The 27,974-nt window shown below is 30.9% G+C and overlaps 1 pseudogene; it reads right to left on the reverse strand.

The window, feature by feature from the left end:
• Nucleotides 1-10,142: 10,142 nt before the first annotated feature.
• LOC114171317 (guanine nucleotide-binding protein-like NSN1) lies at nt 10,143-27,956 on the reverse strand (annotated as a pseudogene).
• Nucleotides 27,957-27,974: the final 18 nt, after the last annotated feature.

Genomic DNA, 27,974 nt, shown 5'->3' on the forward strand with positions numbered 1-27,974 from the left:
AGGTGCCAGAAAAAAATTTGGTTTGGTAAGAATGTTAGCTATGATCATTTGCGTGTCTTTGGTTGCAGGGCATTTGTTCATGTTCCTAAGGATGAAAGATCCAAGTTAGATAAAAAGACAAGGCAATGTATTTTTATTGGCTACAGGTTTTATGATCCTGTTGAGAAGAAGCTTGTTAGAAGTCGTGATGTACAATTCATGGAAGACCAGACCATTGAAGACATTGATAAGGTGGAGAAGACCACACCCGAGAAAGATAGTAATCTCACTGATGGTAATCCGATGAGGTTGCCCGCTCACAATTTGGAGAATGTTGAAACGGAAGCTCAAGACAATGAGAAACATGGTGATGTTGATGATCAACAGTTTGGAAGTGGAGTAGAGGTTCCAATTGATGATGCTCAAGAGGAACATAATGATGATGATCTTGGTGATATATCTGAATCACCTCAAGTCCAACTCAGGAGGTCTAATAGACAGAAACAACCTTCTACAAGGTATTCTTGTGATGAGTACATAACCTTAACTGACAGTGGAGAACCTAAGTGTTTTGAGAAGGAAAAGTTCGTTGCTATTACTGAAGCATGCAAGGAGTTGTTATGGTTGAAGAAATTCTTGCAAGAGCTTGGTTTTAGGCAAGATAACTATTCATTGTTCGTTGATAGCCAAAGTGCTATCCATCTTGGTAAGAATCCAACTTTTCATTCTAGATCCAAACATATTGATGTGAGGTATCATTGGATACGTGATGCTTTGGATGCTAAGTTGTTGGAGTTGGAAAAAGTTCATACAAATGATAATGGTGCTGATATGATGACTAAAGCATTGCCAAGAGGGAAGTTTGAAGTTTGTTGTGAGATCGCTGGTTTGGTGGTTATCTCCACATAGTTGTGAGGGGGAGATTTGTTGGGTATTGGGCTCCCTTCCTATGTGGAGAAAAGGCCCAAAACTTGAAAAGCCGATGTCTCACTTAACCTAATGGAGAGGGGCTATAAAATAAAGAGAGAGACAGAACAATAGAGTCAGAACACACTGAAAGCCCGAACACATAGAGAGAGAGGTAGAGGGAAAATTTTGTTCACGTTTTTCATAGAGTTGTCGCCGTAAATTCGGCACTACGGGTTCGTTCACCGTTGGATTGCGCTGAAAGTTTTACAGCAGGTTCGGGACTCATTGCTCTTCAATCTGACCGGTGGGATCGTTGATACGAGATCTGAGTTAGGAGATATTAATTTCGCACTGCAGTAGTGATTTTTAGAGGTTTTCCTCTCTTGTTCTTCTCTATTTGAAAGCTTTGTTGCTTTGTTATTTGGTTGGGTGTTGGCACTAATTTGTGCTATTGATTGAGACTCTTTTGTACTCTTGTTGATCATAGTGAAGCTATTTCTTTGGTCTGGACGACTCGTGGTTTTTATCCTTGATTTGAGGGGTTTTCCATGTTAAAAATCTTGGTGCCTTTATTTATGCTTTTGGTGATTTATTATTGCTGCTCTTTGATTATTGCTCCTCATAGATACTTGCAAGTTAGGGGAAATTATATCCGCTGCATTCTCTGGTATATTGTTTGTGTTATTGTTTTCCCCATCAATACTCGTACCAACTTTTTTACTACTTTAATATTAATTAATTATTTTTTATAAAATAATAAAAAATTACGGCAGAGGAAAGATAATATTATCAAATATTCAATATTGAGATGAGGGTTGTTTCTTCAATATCAAATATTTATAAAGAAATTATATTATAATTGTATAGATTTCAAATTAAAATACCAAATCAAATTTCACGAGAACCAAAACATCTATTAAATTTGCAAACATTAATGAATTGTAGTTGATAAAATTTAATTTTTTTAAAAGAATATTAAAGGAAAATAAATATGCAAATTAAAAGATATGTTAAATGTATGTTTACTTCAATTTTTTAAATTCAAATGAATATCTTTTTTATACACTAATAAAACTTATAATAAATCACTTGATCCAAATAACTTAAAGAACAAATATTAAACTAATAATAATAAAATTTTAACCTAGATATTGTATCTTTTGAACTTCAATATATGTTGGATGGTGATAAAAATAAATTCATTGCAATTACATTAAAATTTTATGTTATAGTAAATAAAATTTATTTATACAATTATAGTGACAAAATCAAAGTATGACAAAATATAAAAAATAATTATATAAAATATATCAAAGTAGTATTTTACATTATAAAAATAAAAAACAAATAAAAATATTAAAAAATGATAAAATGTGTGTCTTAGAAACAATTTGAGAGACCATTGAATGAAATCGTACAAAGAAAAACAAATATATAATGAAAGGTATGATAAAATGAAAAATACTTTGAGATCTAAGAAAACTTTTCAAATATCAACCGACTCAATGGTTGAGAAATAACCAAAATTGTTTTAGCGAAACAAAATAATTCTTCAAATGAAGAAAAAATTAATAATAATAGAGTAAAAAATATAAAATTTTTATATTACATAATAAATAAAAAGTTTATGTTATTGAACACTTAAATTGAGAGTGTTAAATGTTCTCATGTGAAAAGAAAATATACAATAAATAAAAATATTAAAATAAATAGAAATATTCAAATGTGAGACATAAAAAATATTTAATTGACATACATCATTTGAATATAATTGCATAAAGGTTATGATAAGATGAAAAATATATTGGAGATTTAAATGAATTTTATGGCAAACAAATTAATATATATATATATATATATATATATATATATAATACATTTTCTATTATTATTTTTTTTTAATTGCTTGGCTTGTCATGAAATTCAATATCATAAACCTCTTTTCATTCACTAAATCAATTTTTATTATTTCTCAATCGTTTGACTAGTTGATATTTAAGAAATTTTCTTGGATCTCTAAGGTCTTTTTCATCTTATCATACCCTTAACTATATACTTCTATCTTTTGTGTGATTTCATTCGACGGTTTGTCAAATGGTTTCCATTTGATCACTTTTTAGTATTTTTATTTGTTTATTATTTTTATCATGTATTGATATTTTTTATATAATTATTTTTATTTTCTAACTTATTTTCATACGTGTAATTTGATCACTATAATTGTATAGATAAATTTTATTTACTGTTATATAATAATTTGATATAATTGTCATGAATCTTTTTTATCACCATCCAACATATATTGAAATTCAAAAGATGAAATATCTTTGTTAAGTTTTAATTATTATTAGTTTAATCTTTGCTCTTTGTGTGATTTTGATAAAGTGATGTATTATAATTTTTAATAATGTACAAAAAAGAGAGATTTCATTAGAATTTGAAAAATTGAAGTAAACATACATTTAAAATATTTTTTTATGAATATTTAATAAATATTTTGACTCTCATGAAATTTTATTTTTTATTTTAATTTAAAATGCATATAATTATAATTTTTTTATAAATAGTTGATATTGAAGAAAATATAATACTCTCCCTTTAATATTAAATATTTGTTAATATTGTACTTTATTTACTGTAATTTTTTATTAATTTATAAAATTTAACTAATTGAGAAAGAGTAAGAAAGCGGATATGAGTATGGATATCAGTATATACATGTTACCTATGGGGATCGGGATGAGACAAAATTTTGATAGCGTTTGAGTTTGGGTACGAGAATGTGAATGAATTTGTTTTCATGTACAATAACAACTATAAGATAGCGAAATCCGTTTTCGCCCCACTCTGTTGTCATCCTATACAATGTCTTCCTCTTCTCAGAATAGTTGTAAAAATTAAAAAAGCAAATGCTGTTTTTTTTTTAGAAAATAGAAAAAGAAACTATGTTTATTTTATTTAGAAAATAGAAAAAGAAACGATGGATAAGAGTGATTAGTAGAATGATGTAGTGTTAAAATTATTGCTTCTATAAGTTTTTCAAAAATGGTTTTTTGACAAATAAATTTTTGACAAAATTACTAAATAGAAATTTTTTTTATTTTTTTATGAAAGTTACAAAATTAAAATAATAAAGTTTTAGAATTTTTTTTTCTAAAAATATTGTTTGTAAAAACAAACTTTATCAAAATATTAAGTTTTTTTAATGTAGGAGTATTGGTTAAAATGTGTAGAAGGAATTGAGAATCCTATATGTATACTCCTACCTCTATTTTTTTAGAAGGAAAATGAAGCTTTGACAAACAAATTTTTAACAAGGAAGGGTGTGGTCCGCATTCTCGCATTCTCTGTGACATCCCATTTTAGAAATATTATACTACTAAATAAAATGTCACAAGATCATAATAACGATAAACACTTAGGGAAATATAAAACGTAGGAAAGATAACTATTACAGTCATCCGGAAGTACTTAAAAGGAAACTTAGGCATACCACATAGTCCTAAGCAAAAAAGAATTTAAAAGAGTGCAACAGTTTTGCAAAAAGGTTGCCACTAAGGCAACTAATACAAAAGGCCTCATGGCCATGAAACTACTCCTAAGACATCCAGACAGGGAAATCTAGGCCGCACCGCTGCGTCTCCCGGATCCATCTCGAACCTCCCTCTCATCTGCTCCCACCAGAAGGTGATCATCGCAAAAGAGAAAACATAACAGAAACAACACAAAATGCAAGGGTAAGCTAGTGCAATTTAATCTTATCATAATATAAAGGAATAAGTGCATAAACATTCCCAGACATACAACACAGAGGCACATAATTCATGTTATGACAAGCAAGCAAGACACTATGACTCGATTATCCGGATACATATATTAAGATCAGATTCACTGGACGCTTGCACTTGTGGTGGCCTCTACTGCTCTGCAGAGCCATTGCCAATGGGTTTCACCCTACCACGCACAAGGTTAGCCTTTAAACGTCTAGGGCCATTATCCTGCCATAGACTAGGGCCTCCCGCTACTCTCACCACTTGGGTCAGTTTGCTCTACTTGAGACTCACTGACCCTTTAGAGCTTCGGGATGCAGTCCTTACTTGAATCCTTATCTTAATATATACACTACACGCCACCACGAGGTCTCCCCACGAGACTCAATGGAATTACGCCTATCTCACAATCAGAATCATGTTTCTCATACAATCCCCACCTCTTCTTGGTCATTCATCCAATTTTTCATGTTAAAACATCACGAAGCCACAAACTCATGATCAATTTCATACCAAGCATGCCAATTTCGTTCATAAAAATCCAAACACCCAAGTATAATCACGTACGTCATTTTTAGGAGGAAAAGTCTAACCAATAAATGCAACAAATCATTCAAACAGTCAAGAAAACATGTCACACATTCGCAAACTCGCTCAGGCGAGAAGCTGGCCTCACTGAAACAGCGGATTCTCGCCCAGGCGAGACGCGCGACAGTGGAGGCTTCACGAATTCTCGCTCAGGCGAGGCCTTCTCGCCTGAGCGAGACTATGCGTCGCTCAAAACGGGAATGGGCCGCCTAGGCGAGTTCTCGTGGCAGTGAGCACTCTGATACTCTCGCCTAGGCGAGACGAGCTCGCTTGGGCGAGAATAACAGATCTCACCACTGTCAACACACAAGCAGCGGCGAGAATGGCTCACATCATCGACCAAGTACACATGCAACTAAATTTCATCCAACAAAAGCACACTATGCACGCATATAAACGTAAAAACGACCAAAAACAGCCAAGAATAGTTCGAGATCGATAAATCTAGCTTCCCTTACCTCTATATTGAGCACCAAAAGCAAACCGATCTGAACTAAGGGGTACTACAGCTCCAGGAATGAGCTGAAACATGGAGAAAGGGACAAAACGAAGTCAAGGAACTTAACCCCAACTTGACCCACGCGTTTTAAACAGAGTGAAGAGGAGAAGGAACGAACCCTGAGCTCTAAAGGTCAGCTTACCTGGAAAAAGGGAGAGTTTTGCTAACTCAGAGACGTGAGGATGAAGAGCCCTAACAGAGAACCTGGCTTGAGATGAAAAGAGGGAACAAAAGCTGGTTTCTGAAAATGGAATAGAAATGAAGGGGTTAGGGGTCCTACTGAAGGGCTGGCCTTGGGCCTCCAAAAAGGCCAGGCCCAAAACTTTATGAAACTGAAAAAGGGACTTACATTCTCTTTGTAAAGAGAAATGATAGTTTAATAAAGTTTTTTTTAATAAATTTTGATAAATTACCTATTTAGATAAAAATAACACTATTTTATTATTTAATTTTGGTTAAAAAATAAAAATTATTTTATTTTATTTTATTTTTATATATATGAAAACTTTGTCAAATTTGTTAAAATTTGTTTTGTCAAAAACATATTTTCCATCTATAAAAGCTTCTAAAGCATCCAACATCTTTTCATCTTGGATGTGACCATTTTTCTTTCCTTCTTATCTGTGAATTCATTCTCCGATCTCCACCTTTTTCTCAACAGTTAAAACCTTTGTGTGAAGTGGGTTTTCCCTCCTGCACAATGTTTTCTCCTCTGAATAGTTTACTTCTTCCCGAATATATGTTCATGGAAATTTTGTCATGGCTTCCGTTGAAGGATGTCGTGCAATTAAGATACGTTTCAAAAGTGTGGAACCACCTTGTCTCTATTCTGCATTCGAAACTGCATCTTCAACTATCTCCAAGAAACACTCACATCCTATTTCCGTATACAAGATTTACTAGACAACCCATCATCACCCTTAAAACTTTACATCACACCAATCGCCCATTCAATCGCAGTTACAGTGTCTTGGGTGTCTGCAACGGCTTAGTATGCTTACAAGATTCTTGTGTTGAAGATGGATTTGAAGAATACTGCGTTCGGATTTGGAATCCAGTCACAAGGATCATGTCTAAAGACTCCCCACATATTTGTCTTGAACGCAGCTATTATAAAAATGCTTCCTGGTTTATGTTTGGGTTTGGGTACGATGAATTGAGTGACACTTATCATGTTCTGTTCTTGGATAATAATAACAATGAATCGCAGAAACTGGAGGTAAGAGTTTGGTCTTTAGGGGATACTTGTTGGAGAAATACTTTAACTTGTGACGCTTTTCCCATCGTGATTGGGCGTGAAAGTCGTGGAACTTTTGGAACTTTTGTGAGTGGTACTTTAAACTGGTTAGCATTCCCCAAGTCCTACTCTGGTGATGTTAAAACGAATCAGCTTGAAATATTTTCTTACCATATAAAGAATGAGACATATGCAAATATTTTTCTATGCCTGATGGCATTTTAGAAATATATGTTTGTAATCCTGAACTTGAGGTTTTGAAGGGTTGTTTGTATCTTTCTCATCATTATGAAGGTAGTTTTATTGTTTGGCTGAAGAGAGTTTAACGATAGAAAAATCTTAGCCCAAGTTACTGACTTTATGTTATGAGGATCATTATCTCAGTCATGGTTTTTCATTAGAGTCGTCGATTATCTGTGTGTGAAGATGATGATGATGACGTTGTGCTGCTTGCAAACACATATATACATAAACCGACTTTATTCGGTACAACACCAGATATAATAGAATAGATGGGCGTGAACTTAACGAAACTAACAAAGTGCATCTTTTCTCTTATGATTATGCTCAAAGCTTGGTTTCACCGCGGGTAGGAATTAGGTAGCCTTAGGTTTTCTTAGTTGATGTTGAGGAAAGCACCAACCATTTGTTTTTCTTCAATGCAAAACACTGCTATGAAGGTTTGGTAAATGTACTGTGTTGTCAAGTTAAGGAGATCATATCAAGTTTCACGGTTTTTCTGGAAACGTACTTGGAATTGTAGGAATTGTAGGATGTAAGATGTTTTTCTGAATTATATGCTACAGTATCTTTAATTTTCGATTACATAATTTACAATAAGTTTTTAAATTATGCAATACTTAATGATTTCGACCCATATTGAGACTTGTTCTCATACCTTCTGTTAGAATAATGGTTCCTAACATTATTTGTTTAATGTTTGAATAACAATAAAATAAATATTTGGTGTGTTCCTCTTTCGTTCGTTTTAGAATTTTGTTTGAATCAAGTGTACTCTAAGAATGTTGTGGATGTAATCAGTTTCCAGCTTCAATCAAATAGAGATTTCACAAGACAATGCAGCCAAGAGGAACACATAAGACATATATATTAAAGAAAAAGAAGAAAAACGTGATGAATAGAGATGATTTATGATAGTTTATAATTATATGGATGAAAATTAGTGCTTTTGTGATGTGTTCTTCTTATATAGTTATTTTTAATGTTAGTATTGTTTAAAATGTAATATAAAAAGTGCAGCAGAATCCCATTATATACTCATGCCTCTACTTCTTAGAAAATAATAAAAAACAATTCCATACAAAAGCATAAAATTTAATGGATGGTTTATCTACCATAGCAGCAAGATTGGCTGCCATGAACCAATGGCTGAATTAGCCTGTATCACATAGGGCAAAACATGGAACCTGAAACTGTGCCCATATGAATCTAACAGAGGCCCATAAGGGCCCACATAAGCCCAATACAAGATCCAACTCATAACTTAAAACTAACTTAATTAATTGTCTATAAATAAGAGTGAATCTCAACAATTAAAGGTACACAATTCATTAATGTTAAGATTGAGACACTAGTGTAAAAAGAGACTTTCACGACGTCAAATAAAGATAGTTAAAAAATCAATGTTGTAAAAAAAACACAGTGGATTTTGCAATTTCTATTAACTTTTTAACAACGGTTATATAGACAATTGTCATTAAAAGTGGGAACAGGCAAGAAATAACAGCGATTATATAAAGAGCCGTCGTTAAAAGTGAAGTGCTTTCACACAAAAAGAAGCGCGAGTTTCTTTTCCCTGTGTGACTTTCATTTTAGGTTTTCGACTTCCCCTGCAATTTTGTTTTTTCTTTCCCTTACATTTTCACATATGTCAGTGAACCTCTGTGAGTCTCCTCTAAGGTCGCTCCTCTACTCGTGAAACTTTGCACCAATCACAAATCTCTCAGTGCAAACCTTTGCTAGTCGCGAAACAATGTCAATCTCGTCGCACACCGTGAATCTCTGTCGCACACCGCAAATCTCCGTCGTGATGGAAAACCAATGTCGTGAGGCTCCTTCATAAACACATTGCATCACTAGGCTCTTCCGCAAAACTTTCTACGTTGTGTTGAAAAACCCTCGCCGCGAGAGGTATTCTCCCATGTGCTCCAGGTTAGGTTTTTTTACCTATATTATTTTCTTTATTTAGGATAAGAGAAGTGAAATGTGGTAAGTAAATCTTTTTTATCCTTTCATAGGAATGTGGACATGTTGAAGGTTAGTAGAACCCCTACTTCTAGTGGAGTTGATAAATTGTAGTTCGTTGCTCAAGCGCTTGGTGACATAGCATTCTCATATCATCTCAGTTACTCTAATAGAATGCCTTTCTCGGTGAATATTGAGTCGAGAATGTATCAAACAGCATAAACAACTAAATGCGTTCAAAATCTATAAAAAAAGTTAATAAAATTGGGTTAAAAGGACTATATTAATTCATTTTTAAAGTTTAGGGACCAAAATTTATCAAAGTTTCAACCAGGGACGAATTCCAATTTTAGACCAAAGTTCAGGGACTAAAAACATACTTAACCCTTTTAATTATTTTCTATTTAAAAAATTTGACTATTAACTTTTTGTGTTGTATTTGCAAAAAATCATATTGTATATTTTTAGAAGGAGATATTATCCCTTTACATCAATTTTATACTTTTAGAAGTACGTGAAGTTTTAAAATACCGTAATACTCTCTCTTTCATGAAATCTTATCTTAATTTCTAAAATTTTAAATAATATTTTTCCTTTCGCTTATCTTTTAAGTCGTTTCAAATAATGTAATTTTCTATATATTTTCTCTTCGTCTCTTTTCTTTCTTTTTACCTTAATGGTATTCGATTTTCATTTCACATAATAGTTAAAATCCATGACTCAATGTTTGATGGAATATGAATTTCATATCTATTTTTGAACGTAGTTTATAAACATTGAAAAAATAATATCACCTTTCAATTTAGTGGATTTTAAGAGATGTATCATTATTAAATTTTTGAAGAAGATTATTATAGAAATTTGAAGGATAATAAATATGTGAAGACCCAATGAAAAGGCAAAACCTTATTATATAATATTTAAATAATGAATATGTTGGCTTGTTTATCATTCATCAATTTGGATGCAAACACACAGCCACTTCGGAGTTGACTGGTTCATCATCAGCATCCTCACTCTGGCTGTTTTCAGAATCCATTAAGGCTCCCTTTTGGAAGTAATCTGTTTTGAAATCGTAATCACCATCCATTGAAGCTTTCTTATTCTTTCTTCTTTTGTTCTTCTCTGCGCGCCTCAGTTTTGTATTAAGCATACCGTCAGCAGTGTATAATTTTTCATTTTGCCTACTTGCTGCATTGTTATCCTTTTTCTTTCCACCATCATCTTCCATGGCTTCATCCACCTCACCCACATTTTCGGGACCTTCGCCTTGGTTACCTGACTTGGTTTCTGTCTCATCCTACAAGAGAATGTTTTAATTAGTAAGTGTGAAAACACTAAAATTTCCAACATAAGATTCATATCAACAATAGTCAATTATCTAAACGGTTTCAAGAAACAAACCTCCAACATCATTTCAGTAAGATTAAGAGGGTGACTTGAAGGAACTTCAACAACATTGAAGTCATCAACATATTTAAGGCTCCCAATATATGAAGATTCATTGTTGTAGACTTCATCAACGTTAAACTCTTTTGCAAATTTAGAAACTATCTTCGCCTCTAAAGGTTCACCTTGATCCCTATTTGGGGGCATGGTATAATACTGAATTTTACCTGAAACATACAAACAGAAAGAGAAATTTCTACGTAAAGTTCTTTCTCAATTTTAACTTCAAAACACAAAAAAGTAATTGGTTCTCTGATCATAATTTAAGAAATTCCATGCATGCGTACCCTCGTTCCAATCACGAAGAACGATTCTTGCAGTAGTAGCAACATCATGTATTCCACCCTCCTTGAGTTTGCGCTTCTCTTCAGCTACCTTCAGCAGAAAGTCGTCAACATCACCTACATTGAAACTACCAATTTTGTACAGAGTTACCCGCTGCTCAGGCAGACAGAGCTTTAGAATTTCCTTCATTGCGTTGGCCAAGTTAAAAGTAAAGAAATAAGTCTTTCAATTTACTTAACAAGAGTCGGTACAACTTAAATCAGGATTTTCCATAAATAAAATAATTGTATCATTGAAACTTCTAAGCGTTTTGGAAATTAAAATTCTCATTACTAAATCAAGCATTAATTTATATCTAAATAAAATAAAAACAACCATAGAATTTTAAAAAAAGCATAAAAGGAAGCATAACCCAATAGCCCATGCATAAAAAAAATCCAATGTTCTATAACATCACCTATCAAGTTGCATTTTTAAAACCTAACAAAACTCCATTTTATAACAAGGGTAAGTAACAAGATTTAACCAAAGGGTGCTATTATCACCGACATTCGGAGAATGGTTAGATCAAACCACACACAACCATATATTAAAATACAATGTACACAGCCAGTGACCCACGGACTAACCTCATTCACACCATCATTGTTAACACAAAAGTAAAGGGAAGTTGTAAAGAGGGAACGATTCTGAAAATAATTGAATTTATAATTTAAAGTAATTCTATTTGAGAAAATGGAGGAAAAGGGGATAAGAAATTTACACAAAAATAACATGTTTAAAGACAAAAAGCACCCTTATATATATAGGCACTAGTCAAACCAAATACACCAAAAAATAGAAAATACTTCAAACTGTTGTAGAATTGAATAGAATTTCTTCAATGTCACAAGCTCATTTTCTTTTACTATTTTTTTCATGTAAAATACCTATAAATCTTCTACCATTCATTTCAAACTGAATTAATGCAAATAAACACCTGAATAACCAGATAATAAGGGAGGGGGGAAATGACTCGGTATACCAGGGCTAATTGGATCCTCTAAGTTCTCAATCCTCTTGCAATTTTTTAAGGCAATGAAAGCATCATTATGTTGAGACTTCAGCATAACAACACCAAGGCAATCTAGCAACTTAACATTTTTGTCCAATTGAACTTCTTGCATTGATCTTGTTAACCCCGGAGTAGAGCCAACATTGACAACATGAGACCTTTTTAAACTATTAATAAGACTACTCTTACCCACATTGGGCAAGCCAATCAAACCCACGGTTATTGACTTCTTGATCTGTCAAGACAAGGAAGCAAAACAACAACAAAATCAATTATCTACAATTAAAGGACAAAAGCAGAAAAAATAAAACAATTAATGTATAAGCAATAGACATTACAAAGACTAGAAAAACAACTACACAAGGGAAAATAAAAAATAAGTCAAATGAAAATCCTCAAAAGATAGCAATGATAACCCATGAAGATGCGCACAAAAGCATATTCTTCCAACTTAAAATCTGTATATTTAGTTTTTACTATGTGATTGACCAAAAGTTGACACATTCATGCACAGGCAAACAAATGTCAGAGATCAGTGTCACCTAGATGACTAAAATAGACCGTGTGTGTGCATGATTTCAACTACGTGCAAACTTCCTTTTTTTTGTAGAGTTAAATTTTAAATTAGACCTAAACAGACATTTCTATGGTTCTGATTCTAAAAATAAAATATATTTGGATAATTAAATCATGTTCAACAGATAAAATAGCACCAACACCACAATAGTAAGAAAAAACCCTATCTAACAGGATTGATACTTATCTTGCAATAGAAACTATGACTCAGAAAAAGGCATCAGCAATATAGAGAACACTAATGCCAACAATTCTCAAATCCCAACTAGAAGTGATATCATTTTAGGAGCAAGCACCATAGACATAGGATTTTGTAATAATTTAATTTCTGCTAACATATGAAAAAAATAGTTTGATCTACCACTTTATTTTTCTTTTTGAGCCGGAGCACAATACCCATCCATCTGTAAACATTGCTTCAAATTGACTCTAAATGTAAGAGACAGAGAAAATGAAAACCAACTCACTTAGGCTCTTCACTTCTTCCTAAATTTATGTAGTATGAATTATTTGCACAACCTTCTGATTTTATATTTGGTTCAACATTTAAGTTTGCCAATTTGACAGCATTTAAGTTGGTTTTTCCAATAAAGATATCCTTTATTGTATAATTTTCATGTCAAGATGGTTTATCCAACGCACATTAGCAACACCATATATTTAAAATATCCCAGGCTAAATGCATGGAAACACATGCACAACCACACCCATACGCACCAAAAAAAGGATCAGCAGTGAATACATAAAGGTTTCTCAATAATATATCAGATAACAATTCCATGAAGGGAAGCACAATACAGAAACCAAAATTGTAACTCTGACAAATGATTCACAAGAAACTAATTCAGCACAAAATTTCATTATGAAGTTGCAATTTTACAAACACCCATCATTATTAAATTTGTTACCTCATGACTTCTTGAGTAATTCTTCAACAATTTGAGTAGAGTATCAGCTCCAAGACAATTACTTGATTTGGCTTTCTTAGAAGCTATCCGCCCTTTTGATCTTTGTTGTTGTGTGCTACACTTGAAGGCCACGGTAGGTAATTCTTCTCTAAGGTATTTAAGCCACTTTTCTAAAGCTTCTTCAAGCACAAGATCTATTATATGGGTCAAATGATTAGGCAGTGCAAAAATAAATATACCAAAATGGAGAAAGGAGACAAAAATAAAATGTGATCAGTAAACTACCAATTTTATTTAAAACCAAGACAAGACGTTTATTAGGACCCGATTTCATCACCATGTTTTCTATCTCAGGACAGCGAGTCCTCAAGGGGTTCCAGGCATCAAGGACCTCCAGTAAGACATCAGAGGCTTCAATGACCTTAAAAAGATCCTTGTAAAAGGCTCTATCTGAGCTATCTATGGAATAAGAAAACCAAAAATAACAATTGTCTGAACACAAGCAAGCAAGCACTTGAAAGGTCAAACTAACCAAACTGTCAACAAAGTACAAATAAATGCACACCTCTGGTCTTTGCAGCATTACCAAAATCATTAGTATTTTTATTAGAATCCTCTAGCAACTTAGAGTCATCTTCCTCCTCTAGCAAGCCCAATTTACTTTTATGAGCCTGAAACAAGTAATGAATAGTAAGTTCCTAACTGCAAGGAAAACAGAAATCACAAAGGACTATTTTTTTCATAGCAACAGTCAATCTTCACTGATACAATAATACAAAAACATTTTAATATACCAACAGTCAAGCACCCTCATTATCTTCTATCATATATCTTTCTTCCTATCCATGAAGAACTTTCTACAGGAATAAGGTTTACATAAAACTTCTACCGATATTTTTTATTTATTCATTCATTTAGTTGATCATGTAACATAACAAATCATAATAAACATAATCAACCAACGATAGAAATAATTCATGAAATGGGAGTTGAATAATGATAAAACAATTACCCTCTCCTTGTGTTCGGCTTTCTTTTGCTCCAATTCCTCAATGGCCTTCGTTCTTCGAGCTTGAAGGGCTTTGAGTTCCTGTTCCTTAAAAGGCCAATTGTTGGGAATACCAGGATCCTTCTCAACTTTATTTTTCCACTCAGCCTAAGCTTCTTCGCTTCCTTCGCTTTTTTTTCTATTGTGCTCTTTCACCTTCCGTATCACCTAGTACTTCTTCTTCAACGAAACCCTCTTAATCTTACTCTCTATAACCAAAAAAATTCACAACAATAAGAACAAAATAAACAATTAAAATCATTGCACACTACTGATATCAAAGAACAAGGGTTGGGTTTTCTTATTCTTGCTCTTCATCACCATGCTGTGTTCTCTACCTTAAGAGGAGAAAAAGAGATGAGAACGATAATCCACGTCGAAAGTAGTAGAAAACGGAGAGAAGAAGGGAAAAGATTTGAAGAGGCCCTGAAGCAAGCAAATAGAGAAGAGGGTGAAGGAGTTTGTTGTACATTGTTATCAAATTTTAGAAGGTAAAATTAGATAATTAACATATTAAATTTAATATTCAATAAAATTTGTTTTAGTATTCTAAAACAAATTTTTTATATCCTCATCTTTTAATTTGATATACTAAAATAATGAATTTTAATATGCCTAGATTTTTTTTATAAGAAAATATAATTACTTAAATATATTATAAAAAACTATAATGTAACAGAAAATTTAAGAGGTGTTTTCTTAGGCTAACTTAAGCTGAATTTGTTAATATTTTCAGCTTAAATAACATGTGTTTTTTGATAAATACTGGTTAGTAGTAAGGTTTCAATTTATAAAGTTTTTATTATTATAATTTAGTACATATTTAGCTTCTACAATTTAATTTTATTAGAATATAAACTAATATATATCCAAAACTAAGATATCTAAACTAGCCTAAAAAGTGTGGGCAATCCAAAAGCGTATTTAAACCTAAAAATTGTATATATCCAACCTCTCTCACTACACTGCTTGAGAGAACACAAATTTTAACTCCCTCTCTTCCTTTAAGTTCTTCTTTGTTTAGGTTACACATTTGTGATAGTTTTAGGGTTCTATGAGTCAAGTGTTGACACAATATTAATAGTATTATATTGTAGTTATATGAATGAGTTCTTCCAATATTTGAAGGAGATAAAATTAATACATGATTTAACCAAAAAATTTCGATTGGTCTCAGAATAATATATTTTTTTCTTTATTTAATATTGCTGATTTGTTATTATTTTTAGAATTGAATAGATTTAATGGGTATTAAATGTTGTGGACTGTTTTTATTTTTCGAAATGTTGATATATATATATTCTAAGCTGTGAATCGGAAAAGTTTCAGATTTATGTATCTTCTATTTCGGCGTATATTAGTAGAAGCATGATCCATTATATGTACATAATAAATATATAAATATATACGGATATGTTTCTGTTATGTTTTATAGCATATATTGAATGTTAGGGATGATAACTATATATACTGAAATGACTAAGAGTGAAATCCGTCAAACGTAACTATCAAAAAATATTATAATATTTTTTGGAAATTTTAGGAAGTTTCGGTTATTTTTATTTTTTCATTCATAATATTATTATTAATAATATGATTACTAATAGTGATTAAATTAATAAATAAAATTGTGTATAAATTATATATATATATATATATATATATTACAATAATTAATTATTTAATTTAATAACTAATTATACAATTGTATAAATATTTATGTGTAAATACTAATAATACGATTTTATACGATCAAATTCATGTTTTAAAATATTAATTTAATTTTGTACAACTTTAAAATATTTTGTATAAAATTCATTCTAAAAATTTATTTTTTAGGACGAAAAATTTATTTGTTAAGAGAATATGAAATCCAAAAAATGATAATAATTTGAAAAATAAATAAACGAGATTAAATAAATATTTAAAGTAAAAAACAAAATGCACTACAAGAATCACACAATTTAGCTTCCGTTGAGCTGCGTCGGATTAGAGGTGAACATCATTAGAGTCGGTTAAAAAGCTTTTTAGTTGGCTTAACCGACACATGTTATATGAGTTTTATTTTATTGAATAAAAATGTTACGTGAGTGGGAAACAGCTAAATATGATGCGGTGTTTAACTTTCTATATCTAAAGCGTCGGTTTTAGGGACTCCATTATATATTTTAATATTTAATGTCTAAGGAAAATGAAAATATTGATTAAAAAAATAGTATATTTGTAAAACTTGAGGTTACAAGGAGGTTTCATTGTCTTAGCCATTTCACACCGTCCAATTGCTAACCCTAACCCATTTCGTTTAGTGCCAGAATTCGACTAAAGCTAAATAGCTTCATGAATCAACCTCTAAAATTTGGTGTTGGCCCTTGATGTGCTACCAATAAAAATCCCTAATGTGCCCGGGACATTGAAGGTTGGGAGCTAGTAACTCTGCTCATTCAAAAAGGCAGGTTTCGCTCTGCTCCGCTTCTTTTTTTCCCTTTTTTTCTCCAACCCTTTTTCTATTTCCCATTTCCCCTTTCTTTCCGACCCTGATTTCAATTTCCTTTGCCACATCGATGACTCCCAATGTAAAGCCCTAATTTTAGCTCCCTTTGTCATTGGTGACTCCCAAAACGGAGGTGTGGTAAGCAACATATCTAAAGTTAAGCAAGTCATGTGCTTTTATTACTTTCCCCTTCGATGTCTCTCGCTCTCTCACCCAAACTTGTCATTTTTATAATTTAGTACATATTTAGCTTCAACAATTTAATTTTATTAAAATATAAAGTAATATATAACCAAAACTAAGATATCTAAACTAGCCTAAAAAGTGTGGGCAATCCAAAAGCATATTTAAACCTAAAAATTGTATATATCCAACCTCTCTGACTACACTGCTTGAAAAAACACAAATTTCAAATTGCTCCCTCAGTTCAAGCGAACTGAACTGCACTATTTTTTTTTCTAATAAACTGAATTGAACTGAACTGCACTATAATATGAACTGAACTGTTATAAACTGAACTGGTTTATGAACTGCACTACATTTGAGCTGAGCTGCACTATTTTTGAACTGAACTACACTATTTTTTAACTGAACTGCACTACTTTTGAACTTAACTACATTATTTTTGAACTGTTTTTGAACCAAATTGCATTGATTTTGAACTGAATTGCACTAATTTTGAACTGAATGGCACTATTTTTGAACTGAATTGCATTGATTTTGAATCAATTGCTCTATTTTTAAACTAAAAAATAGTTTACCTGAACTGAATTTAACTAAATATTATTTTGTTATATCTAACTGCACTGAACTGAATTGTACGTGCAATATGAATTAAATTGACTACTATATACCATATCATATTTTTGAACTGTACTATTTTTGAACCGAACTACATTAATTTTGAATTGAACTATAATATTTTTGAATCGAAATGATTGTGAACGATTTTTGAGTTACTTAAATAACTTATTTAACTAAACATTGCATCTCAATTAAGAAACTAGGTAGTATTTACCCACTTCATTCAAAATATAGGTTCTCGTAAACAAAAAAAAGAAGACATAAAACTAAGTAAATAGTAAATAGGAAAAATTTATCTTTACTTAAAAATATAGATTTTCCTATAAACAACAAAATTAAAAAATTAATACATCTCCAAATATCTTGTTTGTGATTATGTGGTTTGTGGATTATCACGAAACCATTAAAGCATAGCTTAAAGACATTAAACTAAAAAGTTGTGCAAAAAAAAATATCAGTCACTTCCAAAAATGGTTTTTTTTTTAGTCAGAGTTCATGTATCCATCTCTTAAAGAGGAAAAATAAAATCTACCAACCAAAGTGTAAGGAGAGAAGTGGGTTTTTTTTTTTTTTTTTAAGTATAGGCTTGAACTTCTCCACATCTACGAGACTATTGATTTCTAAAAAGTTTTTTTAAAATAATTAAAATTAACTATTTTGTAAATTAATTTATGAAAATTTTATCAAGTTTTGAAAAGAAATAGTAGTGAAATTAAGTATCAATAAGTTATAAGAATGTTATCACATTTTTAACACAAGATAATTGGTTTCGATTTTTTTTTGTTCAACAACTTATACGGACACAAACAATTTTTTCCATGTAATATTATATTTTAATTTTTAATTTACATATACATAATTTAGTTTATACATAAATTTCATTTTTCTTAAAAATCTTATGAAAAAAAAAACACGAAATGGGATGTAGGGTTAATAAGTTAAGGATAAATGATGCGTGGTTTTAACTTTTTATTTTGGCCTCTTTGAAAAAAAATTATGCTAACTCTCATATTTGTGTCGTAGTACAGTGATGATCGAAAAAGACATGGGATTGGTACCATAAAAAAGAAGAATAAAACACACAGTTCACACAATTAATTGCACTGAAATACAAGAAGTTCGGTTTTTTTTTAAACCACACTACAAATAATACAGTACCGTTTTCATTGACAATAGTTTAATTCTTTTAGTATAATATAGTACAGATAACTTATAGTTTAGTGCAATTAGAATAACTTTGCCCAGCCCTAACATTTGTGATAGTTTTAGGGTTCTATGAGTCAAGTGTTGACACAGTATTAATAGTATTATACTGTAGTTATATGAATGAGTTCTTCAAATATTTGAAGGAGATAAAACTAATACATGATTTAACCAAAAATTTTCGATTGGTATCAGAATAATATTTTTTTTTTGTTTATTTAATGTTGCTGATTTGTTATTATTTTTAGAATTGAATAGATTTAATGGGTACTAAATGCTGTGGACTGTTTTTACTTTTCGAAATGCTGATATATACGTATATTCTAAGCTGTGAGTCGGAAAAGTTTCAGATTTATGTATCTTCTATTTCGGCGTATATTAGTAGAAGCATGATCCATTATATGTACATAATAAATATATAAATATATAAATATATATGAATATGTTTCTGTTATGTTTTATAGCATATATTTAATGTTAGGGATGATAACTATATATACTGAAATGACTGGCAGTGAAATCCGTCAAATGTAACTATCAAATAATATTATAATATTATTTGGAAATTTTAGGAAGTTTCGGTTATTTTTATTTTTTCATTCATAATATTATTATTAATAATATGATTACTAATGGGGATTAAATTAATAAATAAAATTATGTATAAATTATATATATATATATATATATATATTACAATAACTAATTATTTAATTTAATAACTAATTATACAATTGTATAAACATTTATATATAGATACTAATAATATGATTTTATACGATCAAATTCATGTTTTAAAATATTAATTTAATTTTGTACAACTTTAAAATATTTTGTATAAAATTCATTCTAAAAATTTATTTTTTAGGACGAAAAATTTATTTGTTAAGAGAATATGAAATCCAAAAAATGATAATAATTTGAAAAATAAATAAACGAGATTAAATAAATATTTAAAGTAAAAAACAAAATGCACTACAAGAATCACACAATTTAGCTTCCGTTGAGCTGCGTCGGATTAGAGGTGAACATCATTAGAGTCGGTTAAAAAGCTTTTTAGTTGGCTTAACCGACACATGTTATATGAGTTTTATTTTATTGAATAAAAATGTTACGTGAGTGGGAAACAACTAATATATGATGCGGTGTTTAACTTTCTATATCTAAAGCGTCGGTTTTAGGGACTCCATTATATATTTTAATATTTAATGTCTAAGGAAAATGAAAATATTGATTAAAAAAATAGTATATTTGTAAAACTTGAGGTTACAAGGAGGTTTCATTGTCTTAGCCATTTCACACCGTCCAATTGCTAACCCTAACCCATTTCGTTTAGTGCCAGAATTCGACTGAAGCTAAATAGCTTCATGAATCAACCTCTAAAATTTGGTGTTGGCCCTTGATGTGCTACCAATAAAAATCCCTAATGTGCCCGGGACGTTGAAGGTTGGGAGCTAGTAACTCTGCTCATTCAAAAAGGCAGGTTTCGCTCTGCTCCGCTTCTTTTTTTCCCTTTTTTTCTCCAACCCTTTTTCTATTTCTCATTTCCCCTTTCTTTCCAACCCTGATTTCAATTTCCTTTGCCACATCGATGACTCCCAATGTAAAGCCCTAATTTTAGCTCCCTTTGTCACTGGTGACTCCCAAAACGGAGGTGTGGTAAGCAACGTCTCTAAAGTTAAGCAAGTCATGTGCTTTTATTACTTTCCCCTTCGATGTCTCTCGCTCTCTCACCCAAACTTGTCATTTTTATAATTTAGTACATATTTAGCTTCAACAATTTAATTTTATTAAAATATAAAGTAATATATAACCAAAACTAAGATATCTAAACTAGCCTAAAAAGTGTGGGCAATCCAAAAGCATATTTAAACCTAAAAATTGTATATATCCAACCTCTCTGACTACACTGCTTGAAAAAACACAAATTTCAAATTGCTCCCTCAGTTCAAGCGAACTGAACTGCACTATTTTTTTTCTAATAAACTGAATTGAACTGAACTGCACTATAATATGAACTGAACTGTTATAAACTGAACTGTTTTATGAACTGAACTACACTATTTTTTAACTGAACTGCACTACTTTTGAACTTAACTACATTATTTTTGAACTGTTTTTGAACCAAATTGCATTGATTTTGAACTGAATTGCACTAATTTTGAACTGAATGGCACTATTTTTGAACCGAATTGCACTGATTTTGAATCAATTGCTCTATTTTTAAACTAAAAAATAGTTTACCTGAACTGAATTTAACTAAATATTATTTTGTTATATCTAACTGCACTGAACTGAATTGTACGTGCAATATGAATTAAACTGACTACTATATACCATATCATATTTTTGAACTGTACTATTTTTTAACCGAACTACATTAATTTTGAATTGAACTATAATATTTTTGAATCGAAATGATTGTGAACGATTTTTGAGTTACTTAAATAACTTATTTAACTAAACATTGCATCTCAATTAAGAAACTAGGTAGTATTTACCCACTTCATTCAAAATATAGGTTCTCGTAAACAAAAAAAAAAAGAAGACATAAAACTAAGTAAATAGTAAATAGGAAAAATTTATCTTTACTTAAAAATATAGATTTTCCTATAAACAACAAAATTAAAAAATTAATACATCTCCAAATATCTTGTTTGTGATTATGTGGTTTGTGGATTATCACGAAACCATTAAAGCATAGCTTAGAGACATTAAACTAAAAAGTTGTGCAAAAAAAAATATCAGTCACTTCCAAAAATGGTTTTTTTTTAGTCAGAGTTCATGTATCCATCTCTTAAAGAGGAAAAATAAAATCTACCAACCAAAGTGTAAGGAGAGAAGTGGGGTTTTTTTTTTTTTTTTAAGTATAGGCTTGAACTTCTCCACATCTACGAGACTATTGATTTCTAAAAAGTTTTTTTAAAATAATTAAAATTAACTATTTTGTAAATTAATTTATGAAAATTTTATCAAGTTTTGAAAAGAAATAGTAGTGAAATTAAGTATCAATAAGTTATAAGAATGTTATCACATTTTTAACACAAGATAATTGGTTTCGATTTTTTTTTTGTTCAACAACTTATACGGACACAAACAATTTTTTCCATGTAATATTATATTTTAATTTTTAATTTACATATACATAATTTAGTTTATACATAAATTTCATTTTTCTTAAAAATATTATGAAAAAAAAAACACGAAATGGGATGTAGGGTTAATAAGTTAAGGATAAATGATGCGTGGTTTTAACTTTTTATTTTGGCCTCTTTGAAAAAAAATTATGCTAACTCTCATATTTGTGTCGTAGTACAGTGATGATCGAAAAAGACATGGGATTGGTACCATAAAAAAGAAGAATAAAACACACAGTTCACACAATTAATTGCACTGAAATACAGGAAGTTCAGTTTTTTTTAAACCAAACTACAAATAATACAGTACCGTTTTCATTGACAATAGTTTAATTCTTTTAGTATAATATAGTACAGATAACTTATAGTTTAGTGCAATTAGAATAACTTTGCCCAGCCCTAACATTTGTGATAGTTTTAGGGTTCTATGAGTCAAGTGTTGACACAGTATTAATAGTATTATACTGTAGTTATATGAATGAGTTCTTCAAATATTTGAAGGAGATAAAACTAATACATGATTTAACCAAAAATTTTTGATTGGTATCAGAATAATATTTTTTTTTGTTTATTTAATGTTGCTGATTTGTTATTATTTTTAGAATTGAATAGATTTAATGGGTACTAAATGCTGTGGACTGTTTTTATTTTTCGAAATGCTGATATATACGTATATTCTAAGCTGTGAGTCGGAAAAGTTTCAGATTTATGTATCTTCTATTTCGGCGTATATTAGTAGAAGCATGATCCATTATATGTACATAATAAATATATAAATATATAAATATATATGAATATGTTTCTGTTATGTTTTATAGCATATATTTAATGTTAGGGATGATAACTATATATACTGAAATGACTAAGAGTGAAATCCGTCAAACATAACTATCAAAAAATATTATAATATTTTTTGGAAATTTTAGGAAGTTTCGGTTATTTTTATTTTTTCATTCATAATATTATTATTAATAATATGATTACTAATAGTGATTAAATTAATAAATAAAATTGTGTATAAATTATATATATATATATATATATATATATATATATTACAATAATTAATTATTTAATTTAATAACTAATTATACAATTGTATAAATATTTATGTGTAAATACTAATAATACGATTTTATACGATCAAATTCATGTTTTAAAATATTAATTTAATTTTGTACAACTTTAAAATATTTTGTATAAAATTAATTCTAAAAATTTATTTTTTAGGACGAAAAATTTATTTGTTAAGAGAATATGAAATCCAAAAAATGATAATAATTTGAAAAATAAATAAACGAGATTAAATAAATATTTAAAGTAAAAAACAAAATGCACTACAAGAATCACACAATTTAGCTTCCGTTGAGCTGCGTCGGATTAGAGGTGAACATCATTAGAGTCGGTTAAAAAGCTTTTTAGTTGGCTTAACCGACACATGTTATATGAGTTTTATTTTATTGAATAAAAATGTTACGTGAGTGGGAAACAGCTAATATATGATGCGGTGTTTAACTCTCTATATCTAAAGCGTCGGTTTTAGGGACTCCATTATATATTTTAATATTTAATGTCTAAGGAAAATGAAAATATTGATTAAAAAAATAGTATATTTGTAAAACTTGAGGTTACAAGGAGGTTTCATTGTCTTAGCCATTTCACACCGTCCAATTGCTAACCCTAACCCATTTCGTTTAGTGCCAGAATTCGACTAAAGCTAAATAGCTTCATGAATCAACCTCTAAAATTTGGTGTTGGCCCTTAATGTGCTACCAATAAAAATCCCTAATGTGCCCGGGACGTTGAAGGTTGGGAGCTAGTAACTCTGCTCATTCAAAAAGGCAGGTTTCGCTCTGCTCCGCTTCTTTTTTTCCCTTTTTTTCTCCAACCCTTTTTCTATTTCCCATTTCCCCTTTCTTTCCAACCCTGATTTCAATTTCCTTTGCCACATCGATGACTCCCAATGTAAAACCCTAATTTTAGCTCCCTTTGTCACTGGTGACTCCCAAAACGGAGGTGTGGTAAGCAACATCTCTAAAGTTAAGCAAGTCATGTGCTTTTATTACTTTCCCCTTCGATGTCTCTCGCTCTCTCACCCAAACTTGTAATTTTTATAATTTAGTACATATTTAGCTTCAACAATTTAATTTTATTAAAATATAAAGTAATATATAACCAAAACTAAGATATCTAAACTAGCCTAAAAAGTGTGGGCAATCCAAAAGCATATTTAAACCTAAAAATTGTATATATCCAACCTCTCTGACTACACTGCTTGAAAAAACACAAATTTCAAATTGCTCCCTCAGTTCAAGCGAACTGAACTGCACTATTATTGAAAAGTTATATTGCTACGTGGGTGAATATGAGAATATGGTTATATACATGAGATTTAAAAAGATTTCCTAAAAAATAGAAAAAGAAAGGTAGGAAAATATGTATATGATATTTTAGAGTTATTAGAAAGACAACATAAATGCACACCTCTGGTCTTTGTAGCTGTCTACACCCAAATTCGTCCATGTTATTAAAAAATTATTTCCAAAATATCCAAAAAAATAAGTGGTAATAAATTGTCTTAAAAATAATAAAATTGATTAAAAAGTTTTTCTTTAAATTTTTATTTTATTTTATTATTTTATTATTTTATTTTTAAATAATAATAAAAAAAAGAGATTTTGTTTTCAAATTAAAGATTGAATTAAAATAGATTCATTTGTTTTTATGTTTTCTTTATTTAATTAATTGAAATTTAAAAATTAAAAAAAAAGGGGAAAACGGTTTTGATTAATGGGAGGGAACAATTGTTGTTTTGATAGCAGTAACTTCCATCAGTTTTTAAAGAACACGTTAATATAGAGGGAGGAAATGCCATTTTGAGGGGAGAAAAGGAGAAGATTCATTGTAATAGGATATTCTCACAATTTTCGTCCAAAAAAGTTCATCCTCATATCAACATTAATTTACTCATCTCCATTTCAATTCAATTGAGAGCCATAACCCAGAAAAAAGATTCAAAGGTGTATATCAAACAATTCAGCGGCAACGATAATTAAAGAACAAACACAAGGGAACGAAAAAGATTTGCGCATAGTAGGTTACAGAATTTTTGCTCAATTTTTGCTCAGTTTCGTATATTTTGGTAATATTATTTTCATCTCCAACTTTGAAGTTAATAAACCACAATCGAAACTGAAATTGGACCGGAAAGGAAGGGGTTTGAATAAAGAGAAAAAGGGTCACGGTGATGTGTGGTGTTGCGGAGTTGATGGTCTTTGGCGGCACGTTCTGATGGTGGATGTCTATGGCAATGGCTTGATAACATCGGAGTAGCACGATGTTGACCAGGCGGAGGAGAGACGCAAACATGGAGGCCATGCTATGGTGCTCTGCGCATTTGAGAGAGGTGAAGCCACCGTCATTGGAAGAATGATGATGGAGGCCAGCGCCGTTGTTGGCCGCGTCGCTGGCGACTTGGTAGTGAGTAGCGTCTATGGTTGGTGCAGCGTGAGGTAGAAGATGAAGTTGGGGAAGAAGAGTTTTAGGTGATGTGCTTTCTGGAAGAATAATTTGATTTAGGTTTAGGATATTGGGCAGATTCTTTAATTCTTCGTGCACCCCCAAAACTTAATTCACACACCTATGCAAATATGTTTTATAATTGGACCATTTGTTTTTATTTTCTTTACTTCATGCACTCCAAAATGTAATAACCCCACACCCGGTACATTTAGTTTTATTTCACCTTATGTACCCGCGTTTCACTAAGCACACACCTCACTCTTTAATTTCCTTTTTTAGGCTAGGATGTGTTTACTTTATGCACCATGTATTTCTTCTATGTGCACCTCATTCCTATGTGTGAAGTTTTTCTCATTGCACCCACATATTTACTTATGCAATTTCATTTTCTATTTCCAATTTTACCTTTTTATTTTATTAAATATCACATCTCAATCATATCATTTTCAAAAATAATAAAAAATATTTTAAATTGAAATAAAAATTAAAATAATTTTCAAAATTAATAAAAATAAGAATAAATAAAATTTAAAATTATTTTATTTATTTTTTCTTTTAGTGTCTAATCAACTGTTCACGTCGCACGATACTTCTTTTCAAAAACAAGAATTATAAAAATAGTTTTAGTGTCTAATCGACCGCTCGCGTCGCACGACACTTCTTTTTAAAATACAACAATTATAAAAAAATAATTTCTGTGTTTAATCAACCGCCCGCGTCGGACGACACTCCTTTTTAAAATACAAAATTATTAAAATGATTTTGGTGTCTAATCGACCGCTTGCGCACGACACTCCTTTTTCAAATACAAAATTATTAAAATGATTTTGGTGTCTACTCGACCGCTCGCGTCGCATGACACTCCTTTTCAAAATATAAAAATCATAGACATATTTTGGTGTCAACTTGGCCGCATGCGTCGCATGACACTTATTTTCAAAAATGTCAAAAGACAACTTTAAGAATTAAATATTTTAATCAAGTTTTATCAAGAACTACGTGAGCCTTGATTCTCCATTGTGAATGCAGATACGTAGGAGCAGGGCAAGTCCTTGCAAGGTTCACTTTCCAAAAATCAAAAGGTTTTCCAAATCATTTCCAAATAGTTTTATAAAGAATTACGTAGCCCTGATTTCTCATTTTTAATAAGAATATGTAGGACCAAGGTTTTAACCCTTGCCGGGGGTCCCTTTCACTCAAAAAATGATTTTGTTCAATATTTTCTTATTTATGGGAAAAATAAATATTTAAATAAACACATCTCTTTTGCAAATTTAATTAAAGGTACTGCCTTTGGGTGGGCGCTGTAGGGCGCTAATACCTTCCCTACGTGTAACCGACTCTCGGACCCTAAATTTGGTTTTCGTAGACTTTATTTTATTCTTATGGTTTTCCATAGTTTTTCAGAATAAACTATGGTGGCGACTTCTAATCTCTTTTTCCAAATCCTTTCTTTGTTAGTTCATCATCCCGTCGCAATTTAGGTTGCGACAACAACATTACCAAAATCATTAGTATTTTTATTAGAATCCTCTAGCAACTTAGAGTCATATTCCTCCTCTAGCAAGCCCAATTTCCTTTTACGAGCCTGAAACAAGTAATGAATAGTAAGTTCCTAACTCCAAGGAAAACAGAAATCACAAAGGAATGTTTTTCTTCGTAGCAACAATCAATCTTCACTGATACAATAATACAAAAACATTTTAATATACCAATAGTCAAGCACCCTCATTATCTTCTATCATATATCTTTCTTTCTGTCCATGAAGAACTTTCTACAGGAACAAGGTTTACATAAAAATTCTACCGACATTTTTTATTTATTCATCCATTTAGCTGATCATGTAACATAACAAATCATAATAAACATAATCAACCAACGATAGAAATAATTCATGAAATGGGAGTTGAATAATGATAAAACAATTACCCTCTCCTTGCGTTCGACTTTCTTTTGCTCCAATTCCTCAATGGCCTTCGTCCTTCGCGCTTCAAGGGCTTTGAGGTCTTGTTCCTTAAAAGGCCAATTGTTGGGAATACCAGGATCCTTCTCAACCTTATTTTTCCCACTCAGCCTAAGCTTCTTCGCTTCCTTCGCTTTTTTTTTCTATTGTGCTCTTTCACCTTCTGTATCACCTTGTACTTCTTCTTCAACGAAACCCTCTTACTCTTACTCTCTGCAACCCAAAAAGTTCACAACAATAATAAAAAAATAAACAATTAAAATCATTGCAAACTACTGATATCAAAGAACAGGGATTGGGTTTTCTTACTCTTGCTCTTCATCACCATTTTGTGTTCTCTACCTTC

This window comes from Vigna unguiculata, chromosome 5 (genome assembly GCF_037176805.1).
Source record: "Vigna unguiculata cultivar grain cowpea cultivar isolate G323 ecotype 2 chromosome 5, ASM3717680v1, whole genome shotgun sequence".
Lineage (NCBI taxonomy): Eukaryota > Viridiplantae > Streptophyta > Magnoliopsida > Fabales > Fabaceae > Vigna > Vigna unguiculata.